The sequence below is a fragment of the Camelus ferus genome, chromosome 10 (genome assembly GCF_009834535.1).
Source record: "Camelus ferus isolate YT-003-E chromosome 10, BCGSAC_Cfer_1.0, whole genome shotgun sequence".
Lineage (NCBI taxonomy): Eukaryota > Metazoa > Chordata > Mammalia > Artiodactyla > Camelidae > Camelus > Camelus ferus.
Genome location: NC_045705.1, coordinates 656751 through 661728, shown reverse-complemented (window position 1 = coordinate 661728; position 4978 = coordinate 656751).

Genomic DNA, 4978 nt, shown 5'->3' with positions numbered 1-4978 from the left:
CAGATTAATGATAGTTAAGATGCAGTTGGCTGCAGGATCTGGGCTGTCTTACAGCCCTTCTTGGCCTACTGGTGGGTCAGGCCAGGGCACAGCCAGTTCCAGGGCAGCATCTGGACGGCTAGTGGTTGGGTTGTTTCCACGGACCTACAAGGTTGTGGTTTTCTTACAGCTTTCTTACTGCTGGTGTCTGTCCTCTGGTGGGTAGGGCTGCGTCTCAGGGTCTTTGGCTAGAGGGCCTTGGGGGTCCCAGGTCTAGTGCCTGAACACCGATGTGTGAGGCTGGGCCCTGGGCCCTCTTGTGGGCAAGGTCATGTCTAAGGGCAGCCGTGGGCTCATGGGGGTCTTATGACAGCCTATCTGCAGGTGGTTGGGCTGTGTCCCTACCCAGTTAGTTGCTCGGCTTGAGGCATTCCAGCACTGGAGCCTACAGACTGTTGGACCAGGCTGGGGCTGCATCCTGGGGTTAATAACCTAGACGGAGGATCTCAGAACGTCTGCACTGGTGTCCACGTGCAAGAAGGAGCCCGTTTAAATGGCTGCCTCTGCGTCCCCGGGATGAGCTGCAGTTGCCTCTTGCCCCTCTGGGGGCCTCTTCAGGGTCAGCAAGAAGATCTGACCCTGGCTCCTTCCAAATGATTGCTTCTGCCCTGGGTTTCAAAGCATGTGAGATTTGCACCTTTTAAGAGTGAAGTCTTTATTTCCCCCAGGCCTCTGGGACTCCCCAAAGTGAGCCCTGCTGGCCTTCAAAGCCAAATGCTCTGGGGGTTCATCTTCCCGGTGTAAGGCTCCCACATTGGGTGTCCCTGTGAGGGGCTTGGGCCCCTCACTCTTTTGGGAGAACTTCTTCAGTAGTAATTCTTCTGCGTATGGTTCAGCCACCAAGTGTATGGGACTTGCCCATGTCACAACTCTTCCCTTCCTATCTTTTTTTTGTGTGGCCTCCTCTTTATATTTTTAGTTGTAGAAGATCTTTTCTGGTAGGTTCTGGTCTTTTTATCAATCATTTTTCTGCAAATAGTTGTGATTTTGGTATACCTTTGAGAGGAGGTGAGCTCAGGGTTGTTCTACTTTGCCATCTTGTCACTGACCCCCCAGCTCTTTTTTGTTCTTGTTGTTGTCTTTAGTTTTTATATTATTTGGGATTCATCAAGTTAATTTGGTTGTTTTTTATGACTCCATTTTATTTATACCAGTATAACACATTTCCTAATTTTCTTTAATTTAGAGATTGCTTCATAATGTCCAATATACTTATGTAACTTATCACAAGTTTACTTTCAAATAATATTGCTCCATTTCTTATATACTTAAAGAATCATACAGCAACATATTTCCAATTCTTCCCTCCCTTTCTGTGTGCTATTTTTGTCAAACGTTTTACTTTTTAATAGTTTACAAACTCCAAAATACATTGCTACCATTTTCAAACAGGATACATTCATCTCAACCAATTTTAAAAAAAGAAAAATAGTATCATATATATATTCAAGTTTACCATCTACAGCTCTTAATTTATTTCTAATTTTCATGTTTTTCTCTGGTCTTATATTCCTTCTGTGAAGAACACTTCCTTGAATATTTCTTACAGCAAAAGGAATTTTCTCAGTTATTGTTTGTCTGGACAAATGTTTATTTCACCTTAAGTTTTCAAACACATTTTCATTGGCTCAGGGTTCTGGCTTTTCAGTTTTTGTTTGTTTCTCTCCTTGTTTTATTTTTTGTTTGTTTATTTTCTTTCAATTGTTTAAATCTGTTACTTCATTGTCTTCTGTCTTATATAGTTTCTGGCAAATAATCTGCTATAATCCTAGTGTGTTTTTCTAAATGGTACTGTCTTTTCTGTGATTTTCTTTATGTATTATTTTATAATTCTATAAACTGTGTTTGGAGGTTCCTTAAAAAAAAATAAACTTACCATATGATCCAGCAATTCCACTCCTGGATAAATATCTGGAGGAAACTCTAATTTGAAAAGATACATGTACCCCTATGTTCATAGTAGAAGTATTTACAGTAGTGAAGACATGGAAGTGGTATGCATATACAATGGAATATTACTCAGTGATAAAAAAGAATAAAATAATGCATTTGCAGCAACATGGATGGACCGGGAGATTGTCATACTAAGTGAATTAAGCCAGAAAGAGAAAGAAAATTATCATATGATATCACTCATATGTGGAATCTAAAAAAAGACACAAATTAACTCATTTACAAAACAGAAACAGATTCACAGACATAGAAAACAAACTCATGGTAACTGGGGTGGGGGCAGTTGGTACAGAGGGTGGAGCAATAAACAGGATTCTGGATTTGAAGATACTAACTACCATATATAAAATAGATAAGCAACAAGGTCCTGCTGTATAGCACAGGGAACTATAGTCGATACCTTGTAATAGCATATCATGGAAAAGAATATGAAAAGGAATCTATATATATGTGTGTGCATACATATATATATATATATATATATATATATTTAACTGAATCACTATGCTCTACAGCAGAAACTAACACAATGTTATAAACTCACCATACTTCAAGAAAAAATAAAAAACAATGCATTAGGAAAAATAATTGTAGTAAATAAGAATACTACGTTTGAAGAAGAGGAGGTTTAAGAGAGTCTCAAATATCTGAAGATTGTCAAATGAAAGACAGAGCAGACTGCTCTGTGTGACCTCATAGGAGAGAAAAGTGACCAAGGGATAGAGGTAAATGTTGATTCCATATAGGAAAGAGCTAAAAATAATCAAATGATGGTCACTTCCATGAGAATCCTTGGAATATAGAGCTGGAAGAAACAGGTAAGAAATTGATCTGTGGTTATAAACTGTGCCTACACAATACAGTTAAGCAAGAAGCTATGCAAATAATGTCAAGACCCTACATCCCAGAGATTCTGATTTAATAGATACAGGTTTGGGCACAGGCATCAGTATTTTTTTTAATCTTCCCAAATGAATCTAGTATACTGCCAAAGCCAAGAATCAGTAGATCAGATGGTCACCGGTGTCCAATAAAACTCTCTAATTCCGGCATATTTTCACTAGACTGAATTTCTAATTTAAAAATGGAAAGATAAAACAGAATTGAATTGTTTACCATAGTCATCTTGTGAGGTTTCCAAGCATAAAGACAAGTCAATAAAACTGCCTTTCTCTGGCCCAGTTTCTGCAGTTGTCCTAGTCCAGAATTCTGCTTTCATTTACTGAACTAAGTAATGATTGCTGCTCTAATTTATCCAGCTCTCTGCCTCGTAATGGCTGCTCTAGTCCTGCATCTGCCTTATCCCCGAGCTCTTCAGCCATGTACTTTTTTCTTTTATACATTCTTTTGAAGAATGCTATTTTTCTGGCTCAGTGTACTTACAGTAACACCATTCTATATGGCTGAATCTTTAACTACTAATGACTCCCAAACTTTCACTTCTGTGACAGTCATAAACCCTTTTAATATGAGCAAACAGATGGACTTCCAGAAAACACCTCTAGTGATAAAGACATCTTTTTCTCACATATAATGAAGACTTCTAATGGATTTTTACCGTTTATCCAGATACTCAACATTTTGGCTATTGTCAGCAAGGCTCTAACGATCTACCATCTTACTTATGCTCTGTCATTATCTCCTGCCAGTGTCTCTATTGTTTATTTTACTCTAGGTCCACTGGCTTTCTTGCTCTTCTTCTTGCTTCTTAGGAACAATGTTTCTCTTTAAGATCATTGGTCATACTGTTCCCTCTGATTTCTACACACTTCCTGGAAAGCTACATAGCATTCTCCTGTTTGTCTTTAACTAAATTTTATTCCATCAGATATGCCGTCCCTGAGCAACCTAACTTTCTTACCATTCTGTATTTTTTTTGCATACTGATCACTTTATGTCATGATTTTATTTATTTATTTTTTCACCTGTTTCTTTCCATCTTTCACCAACTAATATGTAAGCTCCAGGAAGGCAACGATTCAACTTGTTTAGATTACTGGTTTATCTCCAGTGTTCATGTTAGTGCCTCGCACATAATAGGTGCTCAGTAAACATCTGCTGAATGAATTAGTAAGTGAAATAACAGATAATGGGGACATTTCTTTCTCAGAGATAATGGTTTGCTGGTCAATCTACATCTCCAGTGTCCAGGACTCCTGCTTTTCTCTGTACTGAGGCTACTGGTTACAGAAAGGATTCAGCATAAGGAGAGGTAAAAGCATTGAGAGCTAGCTGAATGGGGCTTTAGATTTTCATTATTTTAATAATGGTTGTAGACATGTGTACTAGTTATTTTAACTCATAATGGAATACTCAAGAGAGCCATCATGGACCACTGCATGGAGGCGTGCAAAACTACAAGTAATAAGATATGTCATTTCTAGACCATGCACAACAAAGGTGCATGCTGTGCACTGCTGCGCTTTCAAGGTAGAATATTATCTTTTTTTTTACAAAGTATATCCCTACAGCAATGAACATAGTCATTCAATTATCAGTTCCATTTACTTGCCGGGTAATATACTAAATTGATATGCTCTAATTTCAGTCCTATTAAACATAACAAATCTCTTGTGTGAAATAATTTTAACAATCAACATAAAATTATAATCACACTAGTGTAATTTTTTATTCTGTATAGATCTTACAGTTTAGCTCAGCCTATAATTAAAGCTTACATTACAAATATGAATGGTTTGTATATGTAAGTGGTTTGAGTTTAAAACAGCTGCTCCTATAAATACATTGTAAAAATACATTTATCAAGTGAACTCGATTTCAAACTTATCTGAAGGATGCATTTGGAAAAATAAAATGTCTGAGCCATCAGAAGTCCTGATTTGTTTATAAATTTTTCATCACTGCTGTTGTATATGTACGCATTACCAATGCCATTTTTAGTTTATTTCTTAGAATCTCTCTTAATATTGCTTATACCCCTGTGTTGATAACACAAAAATCTTCCTTAGTCAAGTGCCTTGCTGTT